This window comes from Dama dama, chromosome 32, assembly GCF_033118175.1.
Source record: "Dama dama isolate Ldn47 chromosome 32, ASM3311817v1, whole genome shotgun sequence".
NCBI classification, from domain to species: Eukaryota; Metazoa; Chordata; class Mammalia; order Artiodactyla; family Cervidae; genus Dama; species Dama dama.
This window is the reverse complement of record NC_083712.1, coordinates 1,531,950-1,551,256: the sequence shown is the minus strand read 5'-3', so window position 1 is coordinate 1,551,256 and position 19,307 is coordinate 1,531,950.

The window sequence follows — 19,307 nt, the reverse complement described above, 5'->3', positions numbered from 1 at the left end:
GGAGCAAGAAGCGGTGTTGAAAAACATGAAGAGCCTGAAAACGTGTGAAAAATATGAACAGCTTCAAAAGGTGTGAAAAATATGAAGAGCTTCAAAAGGTGTGAAAAATATGAAGAGCTTCAAACGGTGTCAAAAATGAGATGAGCATGAAATGGCCTAAAAATAGGAGGAGCATGAAGTGTTGGTGAAAAACATGAAGAGCCTGAAAAAGTGTGAAGTATATGAAGAGACTCAAAAGGTGTCAAAACTATGAGGAGCATGAAACGGTCTGAAAAATAGAAGGAGAATTAAGCGGTGTTGAAAAACATGAAGAGCCTGAAAAGGTGTGCAAAATATGAAGAGCTTCAAAAGGTGTGAAAAATATGAGGAGCATGAGACGGTTTGAAAAATAGGAGGCGCATGAAGCGGTGTACAGAAACATGAAGAGCCTGAAAAGGTGTGAAAAATATGAAGAGCTTCAAAAGCTGTCAGGTATATGAGGAGCATGAAACGGTATGAAAAATAGGAGGAGCATGAAACGGTCTGAAAAATAGGAGGAGCATGAATCAGAGTTCGAAAACATGAAGAGCCTGAAAAGGTGAGAAAAATATGAAGAGCTTCAAAAGCTGTCAAAAATATGAGGAGCATGAAACGGTATGAAAAATAGGAGGAGCATGAAATGGTCTGAAAAATAGGAGGAGCATGAAGTGGAGATGAAAAACATGAAGTGCCTGAAAAGGTATGAAAAATATGAAGAGCTTCAAAAGGTGTAAAAATTAGATGAGCATGAAACGGTCTGAAAAATAGGAGGAGCATGAACTGGTGCTGAAAAACATGAAGAGCCTGAAAAGGTGTGAAAAATATGAAGAGCTTCAAAAGCTGTCAAAAATGAGATGAGCATGAAACGGTCTGAAAAAAAGGAGGAGCATGAAGCGTTGTTGAAAATCTTGAAGAGCAAGAAAAGGTGTGAAAAATATGAAGAGCTTCAAAAGGTTTCAAAAATATGAGGATCATGAAACGGTCTGAAAAATAGGAGCAACATGAACGGTCTGAAAAATAAGAGGAGCATGAAATGGTGTTGAAAAACAGGAAGAGCCTGAAAATGTGAGAAAAATATGAAGAGCTTCAAAAGGTTTCAAAAATATGAGGAGCATGAAACTTTCTGAAAAAGAGGAGGAGCATGAACTGGTGTTGAAAAACAGGAAGAGCCTGAAAATGTGAGAAAAATATGAAGAGGTTTAAAAGGTTTCAAAAATATGAGGAGCATGAAACTTTCTGAAAAATAGGAGGATCATGAAACCGTGTTCAAAAACATGAAGAGCCTGAAAAGGTGTGAAAATATGAAAAGCCTTAAAAAATGTCAAAAATTTGAGGTGTATTAAACGGTCTGAAAAATAGCAGGAGCATGAAGTGGTGTTGAAAAACATGAAGAGCCTGAAAAGGTGTGAAAAATATGAAGAGCTTTAAAAGGTGTGAATAATATGAGGAGCATGAAACTTTCTGAAAAATAGGAGGAGCATGAAACCGTGTTCAAAAACATGAAGAGCCTGAAAAGGTGTGAAAATATGAAAAGCCTTAAAAAATGTCAAAAATTTGAGGTGTATTAAACGGCCTGAACAATAGCAGGAGCATGAAGTGGTGTTGAAAAACATGAAGAGCCTGAAAAGGTGTGAAAAATATGAAGAGCTTTAAAAGGTGTGAAAAATATGACGAGCATGAAACGGTCTGAAAAATAGGAGGAGCATGAAGCGGTGTTCAAAAACATGAAGAGCCTGAAAAGTTGTGAAAAGTATGAACAGCTTCAAAATGTGTCAAATATATGAGGAGAGAGAAATGGTTTGAAAAAAAGGAAGAGCATGAAGTGGTGTTTAAAAACATGAAGAGCCTGAAAAGGTGTGAAAAATATGAAGAGCTTCAAAAGCTGTCAAATATATGAGGAGCACGAAACGGTCTGAAAAAAAGCAGGAGCATGAAGCGTTGTTGAAAATCTTGAAGAGCTTGAAAAGGTGTGAAAAATATGAAGAGCTTCAAAAGGTTTCAAAAATATGAGGATCATGAAACGGTCTGAAAAATAGGAGGAGCATGAAACGGTCTGAAAAATAAGAGGAGCATGAAACGGTGTTGAAAAACAGGAAGAACCTGAAAATGTGAGAAAAATATGAAGAGCTTCAAAAGGTTTCAAAAATATGAGGAGCATGAAACTTTCTGAAAAATAGAAGGAGCATGAACCGGTGTTGAAAAACATGAAGAGCCTGAAAAGGTGTGAAAAATATGAAGAGCTTCAAAACGTGTCAAAAATATGAGGAGCATGAAACGGTCGGAAAAATAGGAGGAGCAAGAAGCGGTGTTGAAAAACATGAAGAGCCTGAAAATGTGTGAAAAATATGAAGAGCTTCAAAAGGTGTGAAAAATATGAAGAGCTTCAAAAGGTGTCAAATTGAGATGAGCATGAAACGGTCTGAAAAATAGGAGGAGCATTAAGCTGTGTTGAAAATCATAACGAGCCTGAAAAGGTGTGAAAAATATGAAGAGCTTCAAAAATGTGAAAAATATGAAGAGCTTCAAAAGGTGTCAAAAATGAGACGAGCATGAAACGGTCTGAAAAATAGGAGGAGCATTAAGCTGTGTTGAAAATCATAACGAGCCTGAAAAGGTGTGAAAAATATGAAGAGCTTCAAAAGGTGTGCAAAATATGAAGAGATTCAAAACCTGTCAAAAATATGAGGAGCCTGAAACAGTCTCAAAAATAGGAAGAGTATGAAACGGTCCGAAAAATAGGAGGATCATGAAGCGATGTTTAAAATCGTGAAGAGCCTGAAAAGGTGTGAAAAATGTGAAGAGCTTCAACAGGTGTCAAAAACATGAGGAGAATGAAACGGTCTGAAAAATAGGAGGAGCATGAAGCTGTGTTCAAAAACATGAAGAGCCAGAAAAATTGTGAAAACTAAGAAGAGCTTCAAAAAGTGTCAAAAATATGAGGAGCAAGAAACGGTCTGAAAAATAGGAGGAACATGAAGTGGAGCTGAAAAACATGAAGAGCCTGAAAAGGTGTGCAAAATATGAAGAGCTTCAAAAGGTGTAAAAAATGAGATGAGCATGAAACGGTCTGAAAAATAGGAGGAGCATGAACTGGTGCTGAAAAACATGAAGAGCCTGAAAAGGTGTGAAATATATGAAGAGCTTCAAAAGGTGTCAAAAATATGAGGAGCATGAAACGGTCTGAAAAATAGGAGAAGCATGAAACGGTGTTGAAAAACATGAAGAGCATGAAAAGATGTGAAGAATATGAAGAGCTTCAAAACCTGTCAAAAATATGAGGAGCATGAATCGGTCTGAAAAATAGGAGGAGCAAGAAACGGTTTTAACAAACATGAAGAGCGGGAAAAGGTGTGAAAAATATGAAGAGCTTCAAAAGGTTTGAAAAGTATGAAGAACATGGAACGGTCTGAAAAATAGGAGGAGGATAAAGCGGTGTTCAAAAACATGAAGAGCCTGAAAAGGTGTGACAAATATGAAGAGTCAAAAGGTGCCAAAAATATGAGGAGCATGAAACGGTCTCAAAAATAGGAGGAGCATGAAGAGGTGTTCAAAAACATGAAGAGCCTGAAAAGGTGTGACAAATATGAAGAGCTTCAAAAGGTGTCAAAAATATGAGGAGCATGAAACGGTCTCAAAAATAGGAGGAGCATGAAGCGGTGTTCAAAAATATGGAGAGCCTGAAAAGGTATGAAAAATATGAAGAGCTTCAAAAGGTGTGAAATATATGAAGAGCTTCAAAAGGTGTCAAAAATATGAGGAGCCTGAAACAGGCTGTAAAATAGGAGGAGCATGAAGCGGTGTTGAAAAACATGAAGAGCATGAAGAGTTGTGAAAAATAGGAAGAACTTCAAAAGGTGTCAAAAATATGAGGAGTATGAACGGTATGAAAAATAGGAGGATCATGAAGCCGTGTTGAAAAACATGAAGAGCCTCAAAACGTGTGAAAATTATGAAGAGCTTCAAAAGCTGTGAAATATATGAAGAGCTTCAAAAGGTGTCAAAAATGAGATGAGCATGAAATGGTTTGAAAGATAGGAGGGGCATGAAGCGGTGTTGAAAAACATGAAGAGTCTGAAAAGGTGTGAAAAATATGAAGAGCTTCAAATGGTGTGAAATACATGAGGACCTTGAAATGGTCTGAGAAACAGGAGGAGCATGAAATCTTGTTGAAAAACATGAAGAGCCTGAAAACGTGTGAAAATTATGAAGAGCTTTAAAAGGTGTGAAATATATGAAGAGCTTCAAAAGGTGTCAAAAATGAGATGAGCATGAAATGGTCTGAAAGATAGGAGGGGCATGAAGCGGTGTTCAAAAATATGAAGAGCCTGGAATGGTGTGAAAAATATGAGAGCCCCAAAACGTGTCAAAAGTATGAGGAGCATGAAACGGTGTGAAAAACATGAAGAGCCTGAAAAGGTGTGAGAAATAGAACGGCTTCAAAAAGTGTGAAAAATATGAGGAGCCTGAAACGGTCTGAAAAATAGGAGCATGAAGTGGTGTTGAAAAACATGAAGAGCCTGAAAAGGTGTAAGAAATAGAACGGCTTCAAAAGGTGTGAAAAATATGAGGAGCATGAAACGGTCTGAAAAATAGGAAGAGCATGAAGTGGTGTTTAAAAACATGAAGAGCCTGAAAAGGTGTGAAAAATATGAAGAGCTTCAAAAGGTTTGAAAAATATGAAGAGCATGGAACGGTCTGAAAAATAGGAGGAGGATAAAGAGGTGTTCAAAAAAATGAAGAGCCTGAAAAGGGGTGACAAATATGAAGAGCTTCAAAAGGTGTCAAAAATATGAGGAGCATGAAACGGTATGAAAAATAGGAGGATCATGAAACGGTGTGAAAAACATGAAGAGCCTGAAAAGGTGTGAGAAATAGAACGGCTTCAAAAGGTGTGAAAAATATGAGGAGCCTGAAACGGTCTGAAAAATAGGAGGAGCATGAAGCGGTGATGAAAAACATGAAAGGCATGAAAACGTGTGAAAAATATTAAGAGCCTGAAAAGGTGTGAAAAATATGAAGAGCTTCAAAAGGTGTCAAAAATATGTTGAGCATGAAACGGTCTGAAAAATAGGAGGAGCATGAAGCGGTGTTCAAAAACATGAAGAGCCTTAAAAGGTGAGAAAAATATGAAGAACTTCAAAAGGTGTCAAAAATATGAGGAGCATGAAACGGTCTGAAAAATAGGAGGAGCATCAAGCGGTGTTGAAAAACATGAAGAGCCTGAGAAAGTGTGAGAAATAGGAAGAGCTTCAAAAGGTGTGAAAAATATGAAGAGCTTCAAAAGGTGTCAAATGAGATGAGCATGAAACTGTCTGAAAAATAGGAGGAGCATGAAGTGGTGTTGAAAAAAAAGAAGAGCCTGAAAAGGTGTGAAATATATGAAGAGCTTGAAACGTTGTCAAGAATATGAAGAGAAAGAAACGGTCTGAAAAATAGGAGGAGCATGAAGCAGTGTTCAAAAACATGAAGAGCCTGAAAAGGTGTGAAAAATATGAAGAGCCGCAAAAGGTGTCAAAATGAGATGAGCATGAACCGGTCTGAAAAATAGGAGGAGCATGAAGTGATGTTGAAAAAAATGAAAAGCCTGAAAAGGTGTGAAATATATGAAGAGCTTCAAAAGGTGTAAAAATATGAGGAGAATGAAACGGTCTGCATAATAGGAAGAGCATGAAATGGTGTTCAAAAACCTAAAGAGCATGAAAAGGTGTGAAAAATATGAAGAGTTTCAAAAGGTGTGAAATACATGAGGAGGATTAAACGGTCTGAAAAATAGGAGGAGCATGAAGCGGTGTTGAAAAACATGAAGAGTCTGAAATTGTGTGAAAAATATGAAGAGTTTCTAAAGGTGTCAAAAATATGAGGAGCATGAAACGGTCTGAGAAATAGGAGGAGCATGAAGTGGTGTTCAAAAACATGAAGAGCCTGAAAAGGTGTGAAATAAATGAAGAGCTTCAAAACGTGTCAAAAATATGAGGAGCATGAAACGGTCTGAAAAATAGGAGGAGCATGAAACTGTTTTCAAAAACATGAAGAGCCTGAAAAGGTGTGAAATAAATGAAGAGCTTCAAAACGTGTCAAAAATATGAAGAGCATGAAACGGTCTGAAAAATAGGAGGAGCATGAAGCGGCGTTGAAAAACATGAAGAGCCTGAAAAGGTGTGAAAAATATGAAGAGCTTCAAAAGGTGTCAAAAATATGAAGACCATGATATGGTCTGAAAAATATGAGGAGCATGAAACGGTGTTCAAAAACATGAAGAGCCTGAAAAGGTGTGAAATATATGAAGAGCTTCAAAAGGTGTCAAAAATATGAAGAGCATGAAACTGAAAAATAGGAGGAGCATGAAATGGTCTGATAAATAGGAGGAGCATGAGCGGTGTTGAAAAACATGAAGAGCCTGAAAAGGTGTGAAATATATGAAGAACTTAAAAGGAGTCAAAAATATGAGATGCATGAAACGGTCTGAAAAATAGAAGGAACATGAAGCGGTGTTGAAACATGTGAAGTGCCTGAAAAGGTGTGAAGAATAAGAAGAGGTCCAAAAGGCGTCAAATTTATGAGGAGCATGAAACGGTCTGAAAATTAGAAGAAGCATGAAACGGTGTTGAAAAATATGAAGACCATGAAAGGGTGTGAAAAACATGAAGAGCTTAAAAAGGTGTCAAAAATATGAGGAGCATGAAACGGTCAAAAAATAGGAGGAGCACGAGACGTTGATGATAAACCTGAAGAGCATGAAAAGGTGTTAAAAATATGAAGAGCTTAAAAAGGTGTCAAAAATATGAGGAGCAAGAAACGGTGTTGAAACACATGAAGAGCCTGAAAAGGTGTGAAAAATATGAAGAGCTTCAAAAGGTGTCAAAAATATGAGGACCATAAAACGATCTGAAAAATATGAGGAGCCTGAAACGGTCTGAAAAATAGGAGGAGCATGAAACGGTGTTCAAAAACATGAAGAGCCTGAAAAGTTTTGAAAAATATGCAAAGCTTCAAAAGGTGTCAAAAATTAGATGAGCATGAAACGGTCTGAAAAATTGGAGGAGCAAGAAGTAGCGTTGAAAAAAATGAAGAGCCTGAAAAGGTGTGAAAAATATGAAGAGCTTCAAAAGGTGTCAAAAATATGAGGAGCATGAAACGGTCTGAAAAATAGGAGGAGTATGAAGCGGTGATGAAAAACATGAAGGGCATGAAAACGTGTGAAAAATATGAAGAGCTTCAAAAGGTGTGAAAAATATGAAGAGCTTCAAAAGGTGTCAAAAATATGAGGAGCATGAAACGGTCTGAAAAATAGGAGGAGCATCAAGCGGTGTTGAAAAACATGAAGAGCCTGAGAAAGTGTGAGAAATAGGAAGAGCTTCAAAAGGTGTGAAAAATATGAAGAGCTTCAAAAGGTGTCAAATGAGATGAGCATGAAACTGTCTGAAAAATAGGAGGAGCATGAAGTGGTGTTGAAAAAAAAGAAGAGCCTGAAAAGGTGTGAAATATATGAAGAGCTTCAAAAGTTGTCAAGAATATGAGGAGAATGAAACGGTCTGAAAAATAGGAGGAGCATGAAGCGGTGTTGAAAAACATGAAGCGCCTGAAAAGGTGTGAAAGATATGAAGAGTTTCTAAAGGTGTCAAAAATATGAGGAGTAAGAAAGGGTCTGAAAAATAGGAGGAGCATGAAGCGGTGTTCAAAAACATGAAGAGCCTGAAAAGGTGTGAAAAGTATGAAGAGCCGCAAAAGGTGTCAAAATGAGATGAGCATGAACCGGTCTGAAAAATAGGAGGAGCATGAAGTGATGTTGAAAAAAATGAAAAGACTGAAAAGGTGTGAAATATATGAAGAGCTTCAAAAGGTGTAAAAATATGAGGAGAATGAAACGGTCTGCATAATAGGAATAGCATGAAATGCTGTTCAAAAACATAAAGAGCATGAAAAGGTGTGAAAAATATGAAGAGTTTCAAAAGGTGTGAAATACATGAGGAGGATTAAACGGTCTGAAAAATAGGAGTAGCATGAAGCGGTGTTCAAAAACATGAAGAGCCTGAAAAGGTGTGAAAAATATGAAGAGTTTCTAAAGGTGTCAAAAATATGAGGAGCATGAAACGGTCTGAGAAATAGGAGGAGCATGAAGTGGTGTTCAAAAACATGAAGAGCCTGAAAAGGTGTGAAATAAATGAAGAGCTTCAAAACGTGTCAAAAATATGAGGAGCATGAAACGGTCTGAAAAATAGGAGGAGCATGAAACTGTTTTCAAAAACATGAAGAGCCTGAAAAGGTGTGAAATAAATGAAGAGCTTCAAAACGTGTCAAAAATATGAGGAGCATGAAACGGTCAGAAAAATAGGAGGAGCATGAAACTGTTTTCAAAAACATGAAGAGTCTGAAAAGGTGTCAAATATATGAAGAGTTTCAAAAGGTGTCAAAAATATGAAGAGCATGAAACGGTCTGAAAAATAGGAGGAGCATGAAGCGGCGTTGAAAAACATGAAGAGCCTGAAAAGGTGTGAAAAATATGAAGAGCTTCAAAAGGTGTCAAAAATATGAAGAGCATGAAACTGAAAAATAGGAGGAGCATGAAATGGTCTGATAAATAGGAGGAGCATGAGCGGTGTTGAAAAACATGAAGAGCCTGAAAAGGTGTGAAATATATGAAGAACTTAAAAGGAGTCAAAAATATGAGATGCATGAAACGGTCTGAAAAATAGAAGGAACATGAAGCGGTGTTGAAAAATGTGAAGTGCCTGAAAAGGTGTGAAAAATATGAAGAGGTTTAAAAGTTGTCAAAAATATGAGGAGCATGAAACGGTCTGAAAATTAGGAGGAGCATGAAGCGGTGTTGAAAAACATGAAGAGCCTGAAAAGGTGTGAAAAATATGAAGAGCTTCAAAAGGTGCCAAAATTATGAAGAGCATGAAACAGTCTTAAAATTAGGAGGAGAATGAAGCGTTGTAGTAAAACATGAAGAGCCAGAAAAGGTGTGAAATATATGAAGCTTCAAAAGGTGTCAAAAATATGAAGTGCATGAAACGGTCTGAAAAATAGGAGGAGCATGAAATGGTGTTGAAAAACATACAGTCCTGGAAAGGTGTGAAAATTATGAAGAGCTTCAAAAGGTGTCAAAAATATGAGGAGCATGAAAAGGTCTGAAAATTAGGAGGAGCATGAAACGGTGTTCAAAAACATGAAGAGCCTGAAAACGTGTGAAAAATATGAAGAGCTTCAAAAGGTGTCAAAATATGAGGAGTAGTAAACGGTTTGAAAAATAGGAGGAGCATGAAGCAGTGTTGAAAAACATGAAGATCATGGAAAGGTGTGAATAATATAAAGAGCGTCAAAAGGTGTAAAAAATATGAGGAGCACGAAACGGTCTGAAAAATAGGAGGAGCCTGCAAAGGTGTTGAAAATCATGAAGAGCCTGAAAAGGTGTGAAGAATAAGAAGAGCTGCAAAAGGCGTCAAAATTATGAGGAGCATGAAACTGTCTGATTTTAGAAGCATGAAACGGTGTTGAAAAATATGAAGACCATGAAAGGGTGTGAAAAACATGAAGAGATTAAAAAGGTGTCAAAAATATGAGGAGCATGAAACGGTCAAAAAATAGGAGGAGCATGAGACGTTGATGATAAACCTGAAGAGCATGAAAAGGTGTTAAAAATATGAAGAGCTTAAAAAGGTGTCAAAAATATGAGGAGCAAGAAACGGTGTTGAAACACATGAAGAGCCTGAAAAAGAGTGAAAAATATGAAGAGTTTCAAAAGGTGTAAAAAATATGAGGACCATAAAACGATCTGAAAAATATGAGGAGCCTGAAACGGTCTGAAACATAGGAGGAGCATGAAACCGTTTTGAAAAATATGAAGAGCATGGAAAGGTGTGAAAAATATGAAGAGCTTCAAAAGGTGTCAAAATATGAGGAGCCAGAAACGGTCTGAAAAATAGGAGGAGCATGAAACGGTGTTGAAAAACATGAAGAGCTTGAAAAGGTGTGAAACATATGAGGAGCATGCAAAGGTCTGAAACATAGGAGGAGCATGAAGTGGTGTTGAAAAACATGAAGAGCCTGAAGGTGTGAAATATATGAAGAGCTTCAAAAGGTGTCAAAAAATGAGGAGCATGAAACGGTCTGAAAAAAAAGGAGGAGCATGAAGCGGTGTTCAAAAACATGAAGAGCATGGAAAGGTCTGAATAATATATAGAGCGTCAAAAGGTGTAAAAAATATGAGGTGCACGTAAGGGTATGAAAATTAGGAGGAGCCTGAAAAGGTGTTGAAAATCATGAAGAGCCTGAAAAGTTGTGAAGAATAAGAAGAGCTGCAAAAGGCGTCAAAATTATGAGGAGCATGAAACGGTATGAAAAATAGGAGGATCATGAAACGGTGTGAAAAACATGAAGAGCCTGAAAAGGTGTGAGAAATAGAACGGCTTCAAAAGGTGTGAAAAATATGAGGAGCCTGAAACGGTCTGAAAAATAGGAGGAGCATGAAGCGGTGATGAAAAACATGAAGGGCATGAAAACGTGTGAAAAATATTAAGAGCCTGAAAAGGTGTGAAAAATATGAAGAGCTTCAAAAGGTGTCAAAAATATGTTGAGCATGAAACGGTCTGAAAAATAGGAGGAGCATGAAGCGGTGTTCAAAAACATGAAGAGCCTTAAAAGGTGAGAAAAATATGAAGAACTTCAAAAGGTGTCAAAAATATGAGGAGCATGAAACGGTCTGAAAAATAGGAGGAGCATCAAGCGGTGTTGAAAAACATGAAGAGCCTGAGAAAGTGTGAGAAATAGGAAGAGCTTCAAAAGGTGTGAAAAATATGAAGAGCTTCAAAAGGTGTCAAATGAGATGAGCATGAAACTGTCTGAAAAATAGGAGGAGCATGAAGTGGTGTTGAAAAAAAAGAAGAGCCTGAAAAGGTGTGAAATATATGAAGAGCTTGAAACGTTGTCAAGAATATGAGGAGAAAGAAACGGTCTGAAAAATAGGAGGAGCATGAAGCGGTGTTGAAAAACATGAAGCGCCTGAAAAGGTGTGAAAGATATGAAGAGTTTCTAAAGGTGTCAAAAATATGAGGAGTAAGAAAGGGTCTGAAAAATAGGAGGAGCATGAAGCGGTGTTCAAAAACATGAAGAGCCTGAAAAGGTGTGAAAAATATGAAGAGCCGCAAAAGGTGTCAAAATGAGATGAGCATGAACCGGTCTGAAAAATAGGAGGAGCATGAAGTGATGTTGAAAAAAATGAAAAGCCTGAAAAGGTGTGAAATATATGAAGAGCTTCAAAAGGTGTAAAAATATGAGGAGAATGAAACGGTCTGCATAATAGGAAGAGCATGAAATGGTGTTCAAAAACCTAAAGAGCATGAAAAGGTGTGAAATATATGAAGAGTTTCAAAAGGTGTGAAATACATGAGGAGGATTAAACGGTCTGAAAAATAGGAGGAGCATGAAGCGGTGTTGAAAAACATGAAGAGTCTGAAATTGTGTGAAAAATATGAAGAGTTTCTAAAGGTGTCAAAAATATGAGGAGCATGAAACGGTCTGAGAAATAGGAGGAGCATGAAGTGGTGTTCAAAAACATGAAGAGCCTGAAAAGGTGTGAAATAAATGAAGAGCTTCAAAACGTGTCAAAAATATGAGGAGCATGAAACGGTCTGAAAAATAGGAGGAGCATGAAACTGTTTTCAAAAACATGAAGAGCCTGAAAAGGTGTGAAATAAATGAAGAGCTTCAAAACGTGTCAAAAATATGAGGAGCATGAAACGGTCAGAAAAATAGGAGGAGCATGAAACTGTTTTCAAAAACATGAAGAGTCTGAAAAGGTGTCAAATATATGAAGAGTTTCAAAAGGTGTCAAAAATATGAAGAGCATGAAACGGTCTGAAAAATAGGAGGAGCATGAAGCGGCGTTGAAAAACATGAAGAGCCTGAAAAGGTGTGAAAAATATGAAGAGCTTCAAAAGGTGTCAAAAATATGAAGACCATGATATGGTCTGAAAAATATGAGGAGCATGAAACGGTGTTCAAAAACATGAAGAGCCTGAAAAGGTGTGAAATATATGAAGAGCTTCAAAAGGTGTCAAAAATATGAAGAGCATGAAACTGAAAAATAGGAGGAGCATGAAATGGTCTGATAAATAGGAGGAGCATGAGCGGTGTTGAAAAACATGAAGAGCCTGAAAAGGTGTGAAATATATGAAGAACTTAAAAGGAGTCAAAAATATGAGATGCATGAAACGGTCTGAAAAATAGAAGGAACATGAAGCGGTGTTGAAACATGTGAAGTGCCTGAAAAGGTGTGAAGAATAAGAAGAGGTCCAAAAGGCGTCAAATTTATGAGGAGCATGAAACGGTCTGAAAATTAGAAGAAGCATGAAACGGTGTTGAAAAATATGAAGACCATGAAAGGGTGTGAAAAACATGAAGAGCTTAAAAAGGTGTCAAAAATATGAGGAGCATGAAACGGTCAAAAAATAGGAGGAGCACGAGACGTTGATGATAAACCTGAAGAGCATGAAAAGGTGTTAAAAATATGAAGAGCTTAAAAAGGTGTCAAAAATATGAGGAGCAAGAAACGGTGTTGAAACACATGAAGAGCCTGAAAAGGTGTGAAAAATATGAAGAGCTTCAAAAGGTGTCAAAAATATGAGGACCATAAAACGATCTGAAAAATATGAGGAGCCTGAAACGGTCTGAAAAATAGGAGGAGCATGAAACGGTGTTCAAAAACATGAAGAGCCTGAAAAGTTTTGAAAAATATGCAAAGCTTCAAAAGGTGTCAAAAATTAGATGAGCATGAAACGGTCTGAAAAATTGGAGGAGCAAGAAGTAGCGTTGAAAAAAATGAAGAGCCTGAAAAGGTGTGAAAAATATGAAGAGCTTCAAAAGGTGTCAAAAATATGAGGAGCATGAAACGGTCTGAAAAATAGGAGGAGTATGAAGCGGTGATGAAAAACATGAAGGGCATGAAAACGTGTGAAAAATATGAAGAGCTTCAAAAGGTGTGAAAAATATGAAGAGCTTCAAAAGGTGTCAAAAATATTAGGAGCATGAAACGGTCTGAAAAATAGGAGGAGCATGAAGCGGTGATGAAAAACATGAAGGGCATGAAAACGTGTTAAAAATATTAAGAGCCTGAAAAGGTGTGAAAAATATGAAGAGCTTCAAAAGGTGTCAAAAATATGTTGAGCATGAAACGGTCTGAAAAATAGGAGGAGCATGAAGCGGTGTTCAAAAACATGAAGAGCCTTAAAAGGTGAGAAAAATATGAAGAACTTCAAAAGGTGTCAAAAATATGAGGAGCATGAAACGGTCTGAAAAATAGGAGGAGCATCAAGCGGTGTTGAAAAACATGAAGAGCCTGAGAAAGTGTGAGAAATAGGAAGAGCTTCAAAAGGTGTGAAAAATATGAAGAGCTTCAAAAGGTGTCAAATGAGATGAGCATGAAACTGTCTGAAAAATAGGAGGAGCATGAAGTGGTGTTGAAAAAAAAGAAGAGCCTGAAAAGGTGTGAAATATATGAAGAGCTTCAAAAGTTGTCAAGAATATGAGGAGAATGAAACGGTCTGAAAAATAGGAGGAGCATGAAGCGGTGTTGAAAAACATGAAGCGCCTGAAAAGGTGTGAAAGATATGAAGAGTTTCTAAAGGTGTCAAAAATATGAGGAGTAAGAAAGGGTCTGAAAAATAGGAGGAGCATGAAGCGGTGTTCAAAAACATGAAGAGCCTGAAAAGGTGTGAAAAATATGAAGAGCCGCAAAAGGTGTCAAAATGAGATGAGCATGAACCGGTCTGAAAAATAGGAGGAGCATGAAGTGATGTTGAAAAAAATGAAAAGACTGAAAAGGTGTGAAATATATGAAGAGCTTCAAAAGGTGTAAAAATATGAGGAGAATGAAACGGTCTGCATAATAGGAAGAGCATGAAATGGTGTTCAAAAACATAAAGAGCATGAAAAGGTGTGAAAAATATGAAGAGTTTCAAAAGGTGTGAAATACATGAGGAGGATTAAACGGTCTGAAAAATAGGAGGAGCATGAAGCGGTGTTCAAAAACATGAAGAGCCTGAAAAGGTGTGAAAAATATGAAGAGTTTCTAAAGGTGTCAAAAATATGAGGAGCATGAAACGGTCTGAGAAATAGGAGGAGCATGAAGTGGTGTTCAAAAACATGAAGAGCCTGAAAAGGTGTGAAATAAATGAAGAGCTTCAAAACGTGTCAAAAATATGAGGAGCATGAAACGGTCTGAAAAATAGGAGGAGCATGAAACTGTTTTCAAAAACATGAAGAGCCTGAAAAGGTGTGAAATAAATGAAGAGCTTCAAAACGTGTCAAAAATATGAGGAGCATGAAACGGTCAGAAAAATAGGAGGAGCATGAAACTGTTTTCAAAAACATGAAGAGTCTGAAAAGGTGTCAAATATTTGAAGAGTTTCAAAAGGTGTCAAAAATATGAAGAGCATGAAACGGTCTGAAAAATAGGAGGAGCATGAAGCGGCGTTGAAAAACATGAAGAGCCTGAAAAGGTGTGAAAAATATGAAGAGCTTCAAAAGGTGTCAAAAATATGAAGACCATGATATGGTCTGAAAAATATGAGGAGCATGAAACGGTGTTCAAAAACATGAAGAGCCTGAAAAGGTGTGAAATATATGAAGAGCTTCAAAAGGTGTCAAAAATATGAAGAGCATGAAACTGAAAAATAGGAGGAGCATGAAATGGTCTGATAAATAGGAGGAGCATGAGCGGTGTTGAAAAACATGAAGAGCCTGAAAAGGTGTGAAATATATGAAGAACTTAAAAGGAGTCAAAAATATGAGATGCATGAAACGGTCTGAAAAATAGAAGGAACATGAAGCGGTGTTGAAAAATGTGAAGTGCCTGAAAAGGTGTGAAAAATATGAAGAGGTTTAAAAGGTGTCAAAAATATGAGGAGCATGAAACGGTCTGAAAATTAGGAGGAGCATGAAGCGGTGTTGAAAAACATGAAGAGCCTGAAAAGGTGTGAAAAATATGAAGAGCTTCAAAAGGTGCCAAAATTATGAAGAGCATGAAACAGTCTTAAAATTAGGAGGAGAATGAAGCGTTGTAGAAAAACATGAAGAGCCAGAAAAGGTGTGAAATATATGAAGCTTCAAAAGGTGTCAAAAATATGAAGTGCATGAAACGGTCTGAAAAATAGGAGGAGCATGAAATGGTGTTGAAAAACATACAGTCCTGGAAAGGTGTGAAAATTATGAAGAGCTTCAAAAGGTGTCAAAAATATGAGGAGCATGAAAAGGTCTGAAAATTAGGAGGAGCATGAAACGGTGTTCAAAAACATGAAGAGCCTGAAAACGTGTGAAAAATATGAAGAGCTTCAAAAGGTGTCAAAATATGAGGAGTAGTAAACGGTTTGAAAAATAGGAGGAGCATGAAGCAGTGTTGAAAAACATGAAGATCATGGAAAGGTGTGAATAATATAAAGAGCGTCAAAAGGTGTAAAAAATATGAGGAGCACGAAACGGTCTGAAAAATAGGAGGAGCCTGCAAAGGTGTTGAAAATCATGAAGAGCCTGAAAAGGTGTGAAGAATAAGAAGAGCTGCAAAAGGCGTCAAAATTATGAGGAGCATGAAACTGTCTGATTTTAGAAGCATGAAACGGTGTTGAAAAATATGAAGACCATGAAAGGGTGTGAAAAACATGAAGAGATTAAAAAGGTGTCAAAAATATGAGGAGCATGAAACGGTCTGAAAAGTAGGAGGAAAAAGAAACGGTTTTTACAAACATGAAGAGCGGGAAAAGGTGTGAAAAATATGAAGAGCTTCAAAAGGTGTCAAAAATATGAGGAGCATGAAACAGGCTGTAAAATAGGAGGAGCATGAAGCGGTGTCGAAAAACATGAAGAGCATGAAGAGTTGTGAAATATAGGAAGAACTTCAAAAGGTATCAAAAATATGAGGAGCATGAACGGTATGAAAAATAGGAGGATCATGAAGCCGTGTTGAAAAACATGAAGAGCCTGAAAACGTGTGAAAATTATGAAGAGCTTCAAAAGGTGTGAAATATATGAAGAGCTTCAAAAGGTGTCAAAAATGAGATGAGCATGAAATGGTCTGAAAGATAGGAGGGGCATGAAGCGGTGTTGAAAAACATGAAGAGCCTGAAAAGGTGTGAAAAATATGAAGAGCTTCAAATGGTGTGAAATACATGAGGACCATGAAACGGTCTGAAAAACAGGAGGAGCATGAAATCTTGTTGAAAAACATGAAGAGCCTGAAAACGTGTGAAAATTATGTAGAGCTTCAAAAGGTGTTAAATATATGAAGAGCTTCAAAGGGTGTCAAAAATGAGATGAGCATGAAATGTTCTGAAAGATAGGAGGGGCATGAAGCGGTGTTGAAAAACATGAAGAGCCTGAAAAGGTGTGAGAAATATGAAGATCTTCAAAATGTGTCAAAAACATGAGGAGCATGAAACGGTCTGAAAATAGGAGGAGCAAGAAGTGATGTTTCAAAACATGAAGAGCCAGAAAAGGTGTGAAAAATATGAACAGCATCAAAAGATGTGAAATATATGAGGAGCATGAACCGGTCTGAAAAATAGGAGGAGCATGAAGCGGTTTTGAAAAGCATGAAGAGTCTGAAAAGGTGTGAAAAATATGAAGAGCTTCATAAGGTGTCAAAAATATTAGGAGCATGAAACTGTCTGAAAAATAGGAGGAGCATGAAGTGGTGTTGAAAAACGTGAAGAGCCTAAAAAGGTGTGAAAAATATGAAGAGCTTCAAAAGGTGTGAAAAATATGAAGAGCTTCAAACGGTGTCAAAAAAGAGATGAGCATGAAATGGCCTAAAAAATAGGAGAAGCATGAAGTGTTGGTGAAAAACATGAAGAGCCTGAAAAAGTGTGAAGTATATGAAGAGATTCAAAAGGTGTCAAAAATATGAGGAGCATGAAACGGTCTGAAAAATAGAAGGAGAATTAAGCGGTGTTGAAAAACATGAAGAGCCTGAAAAGGTGTGCAAAATATGAAGAGCTTCAAAAGGTGTGAAAAATATGAGGAGCATGAGACCGTCTGAAAAATAGGAGGAGCATGAAGCGGTGTTGAAAAACAAGAAGAGTCTGAAAAGGTGTGAAAAATATGAAGAGCTTCAAAAGGTGTGAAAAATATGAAGAGCTTCAAAATGTGTCAAAAATGAGATGAGCATGAAACGGTCTGAATATTAGGAGGAACATGAATTGGTGTTGAAAAACATGAAGAGACTGAAAAGGTGTGAAAAATATGAAGAGCTTCAAAAGGTGTGAAAAATATGAGGAGCTTCAAAAAGTGTCAAAATTATGAGGAGCATGAAACGGTCTGAAAAATAGGAGGAGCATGAAGCAGTGTTGAAAAATACGAGGAGCATGAAGAGGTGTTGAAAAAAATGAAGAGCCTGAAAAGGTGTGAAAAATATGAAGAGCTTCAAAAGTTGTCAAAAATTAGATGAGCATGAAACGGTCTGAAAAATAGGAGGTGCATGAAGTGGTGTTGAAAAACATGAAGAGCCTGAAATGGTATGAAATATATGAACACCTTCAAAACGTGTGAAAAATATGAGGAGCTTCAAAAAGTGTCAAAATTATGAGGAGCATGAAACGGTCTGAAAAATAGGAGGAGCATGAAGCGGTGTTGAAAAATACGAGGAGCATGAAGAGGTGTTGAAAAAAATGAAGAGCCTGAAAAGGTGTGAAAAATATGAAGAGCTTCAAAAGTTGTCAAAAATTAGATGAGCATGAAACGGTCTGAAAAATAGGAGGAGCATGAAGTGGTGTTGAAAAACATGAAGAGCCTTAAATGGTGTGAAATATATGAACACCTTCAAAACGTGTGAAAAATATGAGGAGCTTCAAAAAGTGTCAAAATTATGAGGAGCATGAAACGGTCTGAAAAATAGGAGGAGCATGAAGCGGTGTTGAAAAATACGAGGAGCATGAAGAGGTGTTGAAAAAAATGAAGAGCCTGAAAAGGTGTGAAAAATATGAAGAGCTTCTAAAGGTGTCAAAAATATGAGGAGCCTGAAACGGTCTAAAAAATAGGAGGGGCATGAAGCGATGTTGAAAAACATGCAGAGCCTGAAAATGTGTGAAAAATATGAAGATCTTCTAAAGGTGTCAAATATATGAGGACAATGAAACGGCCTGAAAAATTGGAGGAGCATGAAGCGGTGTTGAAAAACATGAAGAGCTTGAAACGGTGTGAAAAATATAAAGAGCTTCAAAATGTGTCAAAATTATGAGGAGCATGAAACGGTCTGAAAAATAAGAGGAGCATGAAGTGGTGTTGAAACACATGAAGATCCTGAAATGGTGTGAAATATATGAAGACCTTCAAAATGTGTGAAACATATGAGGAGCTTCAAAACGTGTCAAAAATATGAGGAGCATGAAATGGTCTGAAAAATCGGAGGAGCATGAAGTGGTGTTGAAAAACATGAAGAGCCTGAATAGGTGAGAAAAATACGAAGAGCTTCTAAAGGTGTGAAAAATATGAGGAGCATGAAACGGTCTCAAAATAGGAGGAGCATGAAACGGTCTGAAAAATAGGAGGAGCATGAAGCGGTGATGAAAAAATAGAAGAGCATGAAATGGTTTGAAGAATATAAGGAGCTTCAAAAGGTATCAAAAATAGTAGTAGCATGAAACGGTGTTGAAAAACTTGAAGAGCCTGAAAATGTGTAAAATATGAACAGGTTAAAAGCTGTCAAAATATGAGGAGCATGCAACGGTCTGAAAAATAGGAGGAGCATGAAGCGGTGATGAAAAAAAAGAAGAGCATGAAATGGGTTGAAGAATATGAGGAGCTTCAAAAGGTATCAAAAATAGGAGTAGCATGAAGCCGTGTTGAAAAACATGAAGAGCCTGAAAAGGTGTGAAAAATATGAAGAGCTTCAAAAGGTATCAAAAATAGGAGTAGCATGAAGAGGTGTTCAAAAATATGAAGAGCCTGAAAAGGTGTGAAAAATATGAAGAGCATGAAACGGTCTGAAAAATGGTGGAGCATGAAGCGGTGTTCAGAAGCATGAAGAGCCTGAAAACTGTGAAAAATATGAAGAGCTTCAAAAAGTGTGAAAAATATGAAGAGTTTCAAAAGGTGTGAAAAATATGAGGAGCATGAAACGGTCTGAAAAATAGGAGGAGCATGAAACTGTGTGTAAAAAATGAAGAGCATGAATAGGTGTGAAAATTATGAAGAGCTTTACAAAGGTTTGAAAAATATGACGAGCATGAAATTGTCTGAAAAATTGGAGGAGCATGAAGCGGTGTTGAAATACATGAAGAGCCTGTAAAGGTTTGAAAAAT